This window comes from Bubalus kerabau, chromosome 5 (genome assembly GCF_029407905.1).
Source record: "Bubalus kerabau isolate K-KA32 ecotype Philippines breed swamp buffalo chromosome 5, PCC_UOA_SB_1v2, whole genome shotgun sequence".
Lineage (NCBI taxonomy): Eukaryota > Metazoa > Chordata > Mammalia > Artiodactyla > Bovidae > Bubalus > Bubalus kerabau.
Window position 1 is genome coordinate 52768432 of NC_073628.1, and position 12499 is coordinate 52780930.

Below are 12499 nucleotides of genomic sequence, written 5' to 3' on the forward strand. Positions count from 1 at the left end.
ACCTAGGAGCCAGGCCTCTTTGCAGAAGGCTCAGGGGCCGGGGGTGTGCAAACTGCCAAAGCCTCCCGCAAGCAGAGCTCTTTGTCAGGCAAAGAGAGCGCCCAGGGCTGCACTCCCAAGCGGTTGCTTGGCCGCCCAGACGAAGCGCTGGGCGGAGGGAATCAGGGTCCCAGCGCCCCTGGCTGGGCGAGGCAGCACCACAGCCAGAGGGATCCTCCGTTTGTGCCCAGCAAGCGCCTGCCAGACTGGGCTTCCCTGGAGCTCTCCCCCAGCGTAGAGTGGTGTGGATGTGGTTTGGGGCCTTCCCCGGTGCGTTTGGGCTAGGGAGAGCACAGCCCCAGCGCAGGGGAACCAGTCCCTGAGCAGAGAGCTCCGGGCAAGTGCTCTGTGCCCAGGCCTGGAAGCCCAGTTCCCAGCACGCCGGAGAGAAGAGAGGGGTTGCGGGCCTGTTACTGGGAAGGACCGAGCGAGCTGCCAGAGCGGCGGAGCTCCAGCTCTGCGCCCAGGCGCGATAGCGCAGAGCCCCGGCCGAGAGGCTGCTCTGGCCTGGGCGAGCCTTGCCCAGCGCTTCCCAGCTTCTAGCGTTCTTGCCCGGGAAGGAGCAGGCTGCGGGAGTGTGGGAGACGTGACTGGCGCCTGGCTGGCCTCAGCTCCGCTCTGGCCTTCCCTTTGGACCTAGGAGCCAGGCCTCTTTGCAGAAGGCTCAGGGGCCGGGGGTGTGCAAACTGCCAAAGCCTCCCGCAAGCAGAGCTCTTTGTCAGGCAAAGACAGCGCCCAGGGCTGCACTCCCAAGCGGTTGCTTGGCCGCCCAGACGAAGCGCTGGGCGGAGGGAATCAGGGTCCCAGCGCCCCTGGCTGGGCGAGGCAGCACCACAGCCAGAGGGATCCTCCGTTTGTGCCCAGCAAGCGCCTGCCAGACTGGGCTTCCCTGGAGCTCTCCCCCAGCGTAGAGTGGTGTGGATGTGGCTTGGGGCCTTCCCCGGTGCGTTTGGGCTAGGGAGAGCACAGCCCCAGCGCAGGGGAACCAGTCCCTGAGCAGAGAGCTCCGGGCAAGTGCTCTGTGCCCAGGCCTGGAAGCCCAGTTCCCAGCACGCCGGAGAGAAGAGAGGGGTTGCGGGCCTGTTACTGGGAAGGACCGAGCGAGCTGCCAGAGCGGCGGAGCTCCAGCTCTGCGCCCAGGCGCGATAGCGCAGAGCCCCGGCCGAGAGGCTGCTCTGGCCTGGGCGAGCCTCGCCCAGCGCTTCCCAGCTTCTAGCGTTCTCGCCCGGGAAGGAGCAGGCTGCGGGAATGTGGGAGACGTGAGTGGCGCCTGGCTGGCCTCAGCTCCGCTCTGGCCTTCCCTTTGGACCTAGGAGCCAGGCCTCTTTGCAGAAGGCTCAGGGGCCGGGGGTGTGCAAACTGCCAAAGCCTCCCGCAAGCAGAGCACTTTGTCAGGCAAAGAGAGCGCCCAGGGCTGCACTCCCAAGCGGTTGCTTGGCCGCCCAGACGAACCGCTGGGCGGAGGGAATCAGGGTCCCAGCGCCCCTGGCTGGGCGAGGCAGCACCACAGCCAGAGGGATCCTCCGTTTGTGCCCAGCAAGCGCCTGCCAGACTGGGCTTCCCTGGAGCTCTCCCCCAGCGTAGAGTGGTGTGGATGTGGCTTGGGGCCTTCCCCGGTGCGTTTGGGCTAGGGAGAGCACAGCCCCAGCGCAGGGGAACCAGTCCCTGAGCAGAGAGCTCCGGGCAAGTGCTCTGTGCCCAGGCCTGGAAGCCCAGTTCCCAGCACGCCGGAGAGAAGAGAGGGGTTGCGGGCCTGTTACTGGGAAGGACCGAGCGAGCTGCCAGAGCGGCGGAGCTCCAGCTCTGCGCCCAGGCGCGATAGCGCAGAGCCCCGGCCGAGAGGCTGCTCTGGCCTGGGCGAGCCTCGCCCAGCGCTTCCCAGCTTCTAGCGTTCTCGCCCGGGAAGGAGAAGGCTGCGGGAGTGTGGGAGACGTGACTGGCGCCTGGCTGGCCTCAGCTCCGCTCTGGCCTTCCCTTTGGACCTAGGAGCCAGGCCTCTTTGCAGAAGGCTCAGGGGCCGGGGGTGTGCAAACTGCCAAAGCCTCCCGCAAGCAGAGCTCTTTGTCAGGCAAAGAGAGCGCCCAGGGCTGCACTCCCAAGCGGTTGCTTGGCCGCCCAGACGAAGCGCTGGGCGGAGGGAATCAGGGTCCCAGCGCCCCTGGCTGGGCGAGGCAGCACCACAGCCAGAGGGATCCTCCGTTTGTGCCCAGCAAGCGCCTGCCAGACTGGGCTTCCCTGGAGCTCTCCCCCAGCGTAGAGTGGTGTGGATGTGGTTTGGGGCCTTCCCCGGTGCGTTTGGGCTAGGGAGAGCACAGCCCCAGCGCAGGGGAACCAGTCCCTGAGCAGAGAGCTCCGGGCAAGTGCTCTGTGCCCAGGCCTGGAAGCCCAGTTCCCAGCACGCCGGAGAGAAGAGAGGGGTTGCGGGCCTGTTACTGGGAAGGACCGAGCGAGCTGCCAGAGCGGCGGAGCTCCAGCTCTGCGCCCAGGCGCGATAGCGCAGAGCCCCGGCCGAGAGGCTGCTCTGGCCTGGGCGAGCCTCGCCCAGCGCTTCCCAGCTTCTAGCGTTCTCGCCCGGGAAGGAGCAGGCTGCGGGAGTGTGGGAGACGTGACTGGCGCCTGGCTGGCCTCAGCTCCGCTCTGGCCTTCCCTTTGGACCTAGGAGCCAGGCCTCTTTGCAGAAGGCTCAGGGCCCAGGGGTGTGCAAACTGCCAAAGCCTCCCGCAAGCAGAGCTCTTTGTCAGGCAAAGAGAGCGCCCAGGGCTGCATTCCCAAGTGGTTGCTTGGCCGCCCAGATGAAGCGTTGGGCGGAGGGAATCAGGGTCCCAGCGCCCCTGGCTGGGTGAGGCAGCACCACAGCCAGAGGGATCCTCCGTTTGTGCCCAGCAAGCGCCTGCCAGACTGGGCTTCCCTGGAGCTCTCCCCCAGCGTAGAGTGGTGTGGATGTGGTTTGGGGCCATCCCCGGTGCGTTTGGCTAGGGAGAGCACAGCCCCAGCGCAGGGGAACCAGGCCCTGAGCAGAGAGCTCCGGGCAAGTGCTCTGTGCCCAGGCCTGGAAGCCCAGTTCCCAGCACGCCGGAGAGAAGAGAGGGGTTGCGGGCCTGTTACTGGGAAGGACCGAGCGAGCTGCCAGAGCGGCGGAGCTCCAGCTCTGCGCCCAGGCGCGATAGCGCAGAGCCCCGGCCGAGAGGCTGCTCTGGCCTGGGCGAGCCTCACCCAGCGCTTCCCAGCTTCTAGCGTTCTCGCCCGGGAAGGAGCAGGGTGCGGGGGTGTGGGAGACGTGACTGGCGCCTGGCTGGCCTCAGCTCCGCTCTGGCCTTCCCTTTGGACCTAGGAGCCAGGCCTCTTTGCAGAAGGCTCAGGGCCCGGGGGTGTGCAAACTGCCAAAGCCTCCCGCAAGCAGAGCTCTTTGTCAGGCAAAGAGAGCGCCCAGGGCTGCACTCCCAAGCGGTTGCTTGGCCGCCCAGACGAAGCGCTGGGCGGAGGGAATCAGGGTCCCAGCGCCCCTGGCTGGGCGAGGCAGCACCACAGCCAGAGGGATCCTCCGTTTGTGCCCAGCAAGCGCCTGCCAGACTGGGCTTCCCTGGAGCTCTCCCCCAGCGTAGAGTGGTGTGGATGTGGCTTGGGGCCTTCCCCGGTGCGTTTGGGCTAGGGAGAGCACAGCCCCAGCGCAGGGGAACCAGTCCCTGAGCAGAGAGCTCCGGGCAAGTGCTCTGTGCCCAGGCCTGGAAGCCCAGTTCCCAGCACGCCGGAGAGAAGAGAGGGGTTGCGGGCCTGTTACTGGGAAGGACCGAGCGAGCTGCCAGAGCGGCGGAGCTCCAGCTCTGCGCCCAGGCGCGATAGCGCAGAGCCCCGGCCGAGAGGCTGCTCTGGCCTGGGCGAGCCTCGCCCAGCGCTTCCCAGCTTCTAGCGTTCTCGCCCGGGAAGGAGAAGGCTGCGGGAGTGTGGGAGACGTGAGCCGCGCCTGGCTGGCCTCAGCTCCGCTCTGGCCTTCCCTTTGGACCTAGGAGCCAGGCCTCTTTGCAGAAGGCTCAGGGGCCGGGGGTGTGCAAACTGCCAAAGCCTCCCGCAAGCAGAGCTCTTTGTCAGGCAAAGAGAGCGCCCAGGGCTGCACTCCCAAGCGGTTGCTTGGCCGCCCTGACGAAGCGCTGGGCGGAGGGAATCAGGGTCCCAGCGCCCCTGGCTGGGCGAGGCAGCACCACAGCCAGAGGGATCCTCCGTTTGTGCCCAGCAAGCGCCTGCCAGACTGGGCTTCCCTGGAGCTCTCCCCCAGCGTAGAGTGGTGTGGATGTGGTTTGGGGCCTTCCCCGGTGCGTTTGGGCTAGGGAGAGCACAGCCCCAGCGCAGGGGAACCAGTCCCTGAGCAGAGAGCTCCGGGCAAGTGCTCTGTGCCCAGGCCTGGAAGCCCAGTTCCCAGCACGCCGGAGAGAAGAGAGGGGTTGCGGGCCTGTTACTGGGAAGGACCGAGCGAGCTGCCAGAGCGGCGGAGCTCCAGCTCTGCGCCCAGGCGCGATAGCGCAGAGCCCCGGCCGAGAGGCTGCTCTGGCCTGGGCGAGCCTTGCCCAGCGCTTCCCAGCTTCTAGCGTTCTTGCCCGGGAAGGAGCAGGCTGCGGGAGTGTGGGAGACGTGACTGGCGCCTGGCTGGCCTCAGCTCCGCTCTGGCCTTCCCTTTGGACCTAGGAGCCAGGCCTCTTTGCAGAAGGCTCAGGGGCCGGGGGTGTGCAAACTGCCAAAGCCTCCCGCAAGCAGAGCTCTTTGTCAGGCAAAGACAGCGCCCAGGGCTGCACTCCCAAGCGGTTGCTTGGCCGCCCAGACGAAGCGCTGGGCGGAGGGAATCAGGGTCCCAGCGCCCCTGGCTGGGCGAGGCAGCACCACAGCCAGAGGGATCCTCCGTTTGTGCCCAGCAAGCGCCTGCCAGACTGGGCTTCCCTGGAGCTCTCCCCCAGCGTAGAGTGGTGTGGATGTGGCTTGGGGCCTTCCCCGGTGCGTTTGGGCTAGGGAGAGCACAGCCCCAGCGCAGGGGAACCAGTCCCTGAGCAGAGAGCTCCGGGCAAGTGCTCTGTGCCCAGGCCTGGAAGCCCAGTTCCCAGCACGCCGGAGAGAAGAGAGGGGTTGCGGGCCTGTTACTGGGAAGGACCGAGCGAGCTGCCAGAGCGGCGGAGCTCCAGCTCTGCGCCCAGGCGCGATAGCGCAGAGCCCCGGCCGAGAGGCTGCTCTGGCCTGGGCGAGCCTCGCCCAGCGCTTCCCAGCTTCTAGCGTTCTCGCCCGGGAAGGAGCAGGCTGCGGGAATGTGGGAGACGTGAGTGGCGCCTGGCTGGCCTCAGCTCCGCTCTGGCCTTCCCTTTGGACCTAGGAGCCAGGCCTCTTTGCAGAAGGCTCAGGGGCCGGGGGTGTGCAAACTGCCAAAGCCTCCCGCAAGCAGAGCACTTTGTCAGGCAAAGAGAGCGCCCAGGGCTGCACTCCCAAGCGGTTGCTTGGCCGCCCAGACGAACCGCTGGGCGGAGGGAATCAGGGTCCCAGCGCCCCTGGCTGGGCGAGGCAGCACCACAGCCAGAGGGATCCTCCGTTTGTGCCCAGCAAGCGCCTGCCAGACTGGGCTTCCCTGGAGCTCTCCCCCAGCGTAGAGTGGTGTGGATGTGGCTTGGGGCCTTCCCCGGTGCGTTTGGGCTAGGGAGAGCACAGCCCCAGCGCAGGGGAACCAGTCCCTGAGCAGAGAGCTCCGGGCAAGTGCTCTGTGCCCAGGCCTGGAAGCCCAGTTCCCAGCACGCCGGAGAGAAGAGAGGGGTTGCGGGCCTGTTACTGGGAAGGACCGAGCGAGCTGCCAGAGCGGCGGAGCTCCAGCTCTGCGCCCAGGCGCGATAGCGCAGAGCCCCGGCCGAGAGGCTGCTCTGGCCTGGGCGAGCCTCGCCCAGCGCTTCCCAGCTTCTAGCGTTCTCGCCCGGGAAGGAGAAGGCTGCGGGAGTGTGGGAGACGTGACTGGCGCCTGGCTGGCCTCAGCTCTGCTCTGGCCTTCCCTTTGGACCTAGGAGCCAGGCCTCTTTGCAGAAGGCTCAGGGGCCGGGGGTGTGCAAACTGCCAAAGCCTCCCGCAAGCAGAGCTCTTTGTCAGGCAAAGAGAGCGCCCAGGGCTGCACTCCCAAGCGGTTGCTTGGCCGCCCAGACGAAGCGCTGGGCGGAGGGAATCAGGGTCCCAGCGCCCCTGGCTGGGCGAGGCAGCACCACAGCCAGAGGGATCCTCCGTTTGTGCCCAGCAAGCGCCTGCCAGACTGGGCTTCCCTGGAGCTCTCCCCCAGCGTAGAGTGGTGTGGATGTGGTTTGGGGCCTTCCCCGGTGCGTTTGGGCTAGGGAGAGCACAGCCCCAGCGCAGGGGAACCAGTCCCTGAGCAGAGAGCTCCGGGCAAGTGCTCTGTGCCCAGGCCTGGAAGCCCAGTTCCCAGCACGCCGGAGAGAAGAGAGGGGTTGCGGGCCTGTTACTGGGAAGGACCGAGCGAGCTGCCAGAGCGGCGGAGCTCCAGCTCTGCGCCCAGGCGCGATAGCGCAGAGCCCCGGCCGAGAGGCTGCTCTGGCCTGGGCGAGCCTCGCCCAGCGCTTCCCAGCTTCTAGCGTTCTCGCCCGGGAAGGAGCAGGCTGCGGGAGTGTGGGAGACGTGACTGGCGCCTGGCTGGCCTCAGCTCCGCTCTGGCCTTCCCTTTGGACCTAGGAGCCAGGCCTCTTTGCAGAAGGCTCAGGGCCCAGGGGTGTGCAAACTGCCAAAGCCTCCCGCAAGCAGAGCTCTTTGTCAGGCAAAGAGAGCGCCCAGGGCTGCATTCCCAAGTGGTTGCTTGGCCGCCCAGATGAAGCGTTGGGCGGAGGGAATCAGGGTCCCAGCGCCCCTGGCTGGGCGAGGCAGCACCACAGCCAGAGGGATCCTCCGTTTGTGCCCAGCAAGCGCCTGCCAGACTGGGCTTCCCTGGAGCTCTCCCCCAGCGTAGAGTGGTGTGGATGTGGTTTGGGGCCATCCCCGGTGCGTTTGGGCTAGGGAGAGCACAGCCCCAGCGCAGGGGAACCAGGCCCTGAGCAGAGAGCTCCGGGCAAGTGCTCTGTGCCCAGGCCTGGAAGCCCAGTTCCCAGCACGCCGGAGAGAAGAGAGGGGTTGCGGGCCTGTTACTGGGAAGGAACGAGCGAGCTGCCAGAGCGGCGGAGCTCCAGCTCTGCGCCCAGGCGCGATAGCGCAGAGCCCCGGCCGAGAGGCTGCTCTGGCCTGGGCGAGCCTCACCCAGCGCTTCCCAGCTTCTAGCGTTCTCGCCCGGGAAGGAGCAGGGTGCGGGGGTGTGGGAGACGTGACTGGCGCCTGGCTGGCCTCAGCTCCGCTCTGGCCTTCCCTTTGGACCTAGGAGCCAGGCCTCTTTGCAGAAGGCTCAGGGCCCGGGGGTGTGCAAACTGCCAAAGCCTCCCGCAAGCAGAGCTCTTTGTCAGGCAAAGAGAGCGCCCAGGGCTGCACTCCCAAGCGGTTGCTTGGCCGCCCAGACGAAGCGCTGGGCGGAGGGAATCAGGGTCCCAGCGCCCCTGGCTGGGCGAGGCAGCACCACAGCCAGAGGGATCCTCCGTTTGTGCCCAGCAAGCGCCTGCCAGACTGGGCTTCCCTGGAGCTCTCCCCCAGCGTAGAGTGGTGTGGATGTGGTTTGGGGCCTTCCCCGGTGCGTTTGGGCTAGGGAGAGCACAGCCCCAGCGCAGGGGAACCAGTCCCTGAGCAGAGAGCTCCGGGCAAGTGCTCTGTGCCCAGGCCTGGAAGCCCAGTTCCCAGCACGCCGGAGAGAAGAGAGGGGTTGCGGGCCTGTTACTGGGAAGGACCGAGCGAGCTGCCAGAGCGGCGGAGCTCCAGCTCTGCGCCCAGGCGCGATAGCGCAGAGCCCCGGCCGAGAGGCTGCTCTGGCCTGGGCGAGCCTCGCCCAGCGCTTCCCAGCTTCTAGCGTTCTCGCCCGGGAAGGAGAAGGCTGCGGGAGTGTGGGAGACGTGAGCCGCGCCTGGCTGGCCTCAGCTCCGCTCTGGCCTTCCCTTTGGACCTAGGAGCCAGGCCTCTTTGCAGAAGGCTCAGGGGCCGGGGGTGTGCAAACTGCCAAAGCCTCCCGCAAGCAGAGCTCTTTGTCAGGCAAAGAGAGCGCCCAGGGCTGCATTCCCAAGCGGTTGCTTGGCCGCCCAGATGAAGCGCTGGGCGGAGGGAATCAGGGTCCCAGCGCCCCTGGCTGGGCGAGGCAGCACCACAGCCAGAGGGATCCTCCGTTTGTGCCCAGCAAGCGCCTGCCAGACTGGGCTTCCCTGGAGCTCTCCCCCAGCGTAGAGTGGTGTGGATGTGGTTTGGGGCCTTCCCCGGTGCGTTTGGGCTAGGGAGAGCACAGCCCCAGCGCAGGGGAACCAGTCCCTGAGCAGAGAGCTCCGGGCAAGTGCTCTGTGCCCAGGCCTGGAAGCCCAGTTCCCAGCACGCCGGAGAGAAGAGAGGGGTTGCGGGCCTGTTACTGGGAAGGACCGAGCGAGCTGCCAGAGCGGCGGAGCTCCAGCTCTGCGCCCAGGCGCGATAGCGCAGAGCCCCGGCCGAGAGGCTGCTCTGGCCTGGGCGAGCCTTGCCCAGCGCTTCCCAGCTTCTAGCGTTCTTGCCCGGGAAGGAGCAGGCTGCGGGAGTGTGGGAGACGTGAGTGGCGCCTGGCTGGCCTCAGCTCCGCTCTGGCCTTCCCTTTGGACCTAGGAGCCAGGCCTCTTTGCAGAAGGCTCAGGGGCCGGGGGTGTGCAAACTGCCAAAGCCTCCCGCAAACAGAGCTCTTTGTCAGGCACAGAGAGCGCCCAGGGCTGCACTCCCAAGCGGTTGCTTGGCCGCCCAGACGAACCGCTGGGCGGAGGGAATCAGGGTCCCAGCGCCCCTGGCTGGGCGAGGCAGCACCACAGCCAGAGGGATCCTCCGTTTGTGCCCAGCAAGCGCCTGCCAGACTGGGCTTCCCTGGAGCTCTCCCCCAGCGTAGAGTGGTGTGGATGTGGCTTGGGGCCTTCCCCGGTGCGTTTGGGCTAGGGAGAGCACAGCCCCAGCGCAGGGGAACCAGTCCCTGAGCAGAGAGCTCCGGGCAAGTGCTCTGTGCCCAGGCCTGGAAGCCCAGTTCCCAGCACGCCGGAGAGAAGAGAGGGGTTGCGGGCCTGTTACTGGGAAGGACCGAGCGAGCTGCCAGAGCGGCGGAGCTCCAGCTCTGCGCCCAGGCGCGATAGCGCAGAGCCCCGGCCGAGAGGCTGCTCTGGCCTGGGCGAGCCTCGCCCAGCGCTTCCCAGCTTCTAGCGTTCTCGCCCGGGAAGGAGCAGGCTGCGGGAGTGTGGGAGACGTGACTGGCGCCTGGCTGGCCTCAGCTCCGCTCTGGCCTTCCCTTTGGACCTAGGAGCCAGGCCTCTTTGCAGAAGGCTCAGGGGCCGGGGGTGTGCAAACTGCCAAAGCCTCCCGCAAGCAGAGCTCTTTGTCAGGCAAAGAGAGCGCCTAGGGCTGCACTCCCAAGCGGTTGCTTGGCCGCCCAGACGAAGCGCTGGGCGGAGGGAATCAGGGTCCCAGCGCCCCTGGCTGGGCGAGGCAGCACCACAGCCAGAGGGATCCTCCGTTTGTGCCCAGCAAGCGCCTGCCAGACTGGGCTTCCCTGGAGCTCTCCCCCAGCGTAGAGTGGTGTGGATGTGGTTTGGGGCCTTCCCCGGTGCGTTTGGGCTAGGGAGAGCACAGCCCCAGCGCAGGGGAACCAGGCCCTGAGCAGAGAGCTCCGGGCAAGTGCTCTGTGCCCAGGCCTGGAAGCCCAGTTCCCAGCACGCCGGAGAGAAGAGAGGGGTTGCGGGCCTGTTACTGGGAAGGACCGAGCGAGCTGCCAGAGCGGCGGAGCTCCAGCTCTGCGCCCAGGCGCGATAGCGCGGAGCCCCAGCCGAGAGGCTGCTCTGGCCTGGGCGAGCCTCGCCCAGCGCTTCCCAGCTTCTAGCGTTCTCGCCCGGGAAGGAGCAGGCTGCGGGAGTGTGGGAGACGTGACTGGCGCCTGGCTGGCCTCAGCTCCGCTCTGGCCTTCCCTTTGGACCTAGGAGCCAGGCCTCTTTGCAGAAGGCTCAGGGCCCAGGGGTGTGCAAACTGCCAAAGCCTCCCGCAAGCAGAGCTCTTTGTCAGGCAAAGAGAGCGCCCAGGGCTGCATTCCCAAGTGGTTGCTTGGCCGCCCAGATGAAGCGTTGGGCGGAGGGAATCAGGGTCCCAGCGCCCCTGGCTGGGCGAGGCAGCACCACAGCCAGAGGGATCCTCCGTTTGTGCCCAGCAAGCGCCTGCCAGACTGGGCTTCCCTGGAGCTCTCCCCCAGCGTAGAGTGGTGTGGATGTGGTTTGGGGCCATCCCCGGTGCGTTTGGGCTAGGGAGAGCACAGCCCCAGCGCAGGGGAACCAGGCCCTGAGCAGAGAGCTCCGGGCAAGTGCTCTGTGCCCAGGCCTGGAAGCCCAGTTCCCAGCACGCCGGAGAGAAGAGAGGGGTTGCGGGCCTGTTACTGGGAAGGACCGAGCGAGCTGCCAGAGCGGCGGAGCTCCAGCTCTGCGCCCAGGCGCGATAGCGCAGAGCCCCGGCCGAGAGGCTGCTCTGGCCTGGGCGAGCCTCACCCAGCGCTTCCCAGCTTCTAGCGTTCTCGCCCGGGAAGGAGCAGGGTGCGGGGGTGTGGGAGACGTGAGTGGCGCCTGGCTGGCCTCAGCTCCGCTCTGGCCTTCCCTTTGGACCTAGGAGCCAGGCCTCTTTGCAGAAGGCTCAGGGCCCGGGGGTGTGCAAACTGCCAAAGCCTCCCGCAAGCAGAGCTCTTTGTCAGGCAAAGAGAGCGCCCAGGGCTGCACTCCCAAGCGGTTGCTTGGCCGCCCAGACGAAGCGCTGGGCGGAGGGAATCAGGGTCCCAGCGCCCCTGGCTGGGCGAGGCAGCACCACAGCCAGAGGGATCCTCCGTTTGTGCCCAGCAAGCGCCTGCCAGACTGGGCTTCCCTGGAGCTCTCCCCCAGCGTAGAGTGGTGTGGATGTGGCTTGGGGCCTTCCCCGGTGCGTTTGGGCTAGGGAGAGCACAGCCCCAGCGCAGGGGAACCAGTCCCTGAGCAGAGAGCTCCGGGCAAGTGCTCTGTGCCCAGGCCTGGAAGCCCAGTTCCCAGCACGCCGGAGAGAAGATAGGGGTTGCGGGCCTGTTACTGGGAAGGACCGAGCGAGCTGCCAGAGCGGCGGAGCTCCAGCTCTGCGCCCAGGCGCGATAGCGCAGAGCCCCGGCCGAGAGGCTGCTCTGGCCTGGGCGAGCCTCGCCCAGCGCTTCCCAGCTTCTAGCGTTCTCGCCCGGGAAGGAGAAGGCTGCGGGAGTGTGGGAGACGTGAGCCGCGCCTGGCTGGCCTCAGCTCCGCTCTGGCCTTCCCTTTGGACCTAGGAGCCAGGCCTCTTTGCAGAAGGCTCAGGGGCCGGGGGTGTGCAAACTGCCAAAGCCTCCCGCAAGCAGAGCTCTTTGTCAGGCAAAGAGAGCGCCCAGGGCTGCATTCCCAAGCGGTTGCTTGGCCGCCCAGATGAAGCGCTGGGCGGAGGGAATCAGGGTCCCAGCGCCCCTGGCTGGGCGAGGCAGCACCACAGCCAGAGGGATCCTCCGTTTGTGCCCAGCAAGCGCCTGCCAGACTGGGCTTCCCTGGAGCTCTCCCCCAGCGTAGAGTGGTGTGGATGTGGTTTGGGGCCATCCCCGGTGCGTTTGGGCTAGGGAGAGCACAGCCCCAGCGCAGGGGAACCAGGCCCTGAGCAGAGAGCTCCGGGCAAGTGCTCTGTGCCCAGGCCTGGAAGCCCAGTTCCCAGCACGCCGGAGAGAAGAGAGAGGTTGCGGGCCTGTTACTGGGAAGGACCGAGCGAGCTGCCAGAGCGGCGGAGCTCCAGCTCTGCGCCCAGGCGCGATAGCGCAGAGCCCCGGCCGAGAGGCTGCTCTGGCCTGGGCGAGCCTCACCCAGCGCTTCCCAGCTTCTAGCGTTCTCGCCCGGGAAGGAGCAGGGTGCGGGGGTGTGGGAGACGTGACTGGCGCCTGGCTGGCCTCAGCTCCGCTCTGGCCTTCCCTTTGGACCTAGGAGCCAGGCCTCTTTGCAGAAGGCTCAGGGCCCGGGGGTGTGCAAACTGCCAAAGCCTCCCGCAAGCAGAGCTCTTTGTCAGGAAAAGAGAGCGCCCAGGGCTGCACTCCCAAGCGGTTGCTTGGCCGCCCAGACGAAGCGCTGGGCGGAGGGAATCAGGGTCCCAGCGCCCCTGGCTGGGCGAGGCAGCACCACAGCCAGAGGGATCCTCCGTTTGTGCCCAGCAAGCGCCTGCCAGACTGGGCTTCCCTGGAGCTCTCCCCCAGCGTAGAGTGGTGTGGATGTGGTTTGGGGCCTTCCCCGGTGCGTTTGGGCTAGGGAGAGCACAGCCCCCGCGCAGGGGAACCAGTCCCTGAGCAGAGAGCTCCGGGCAAGTGCTC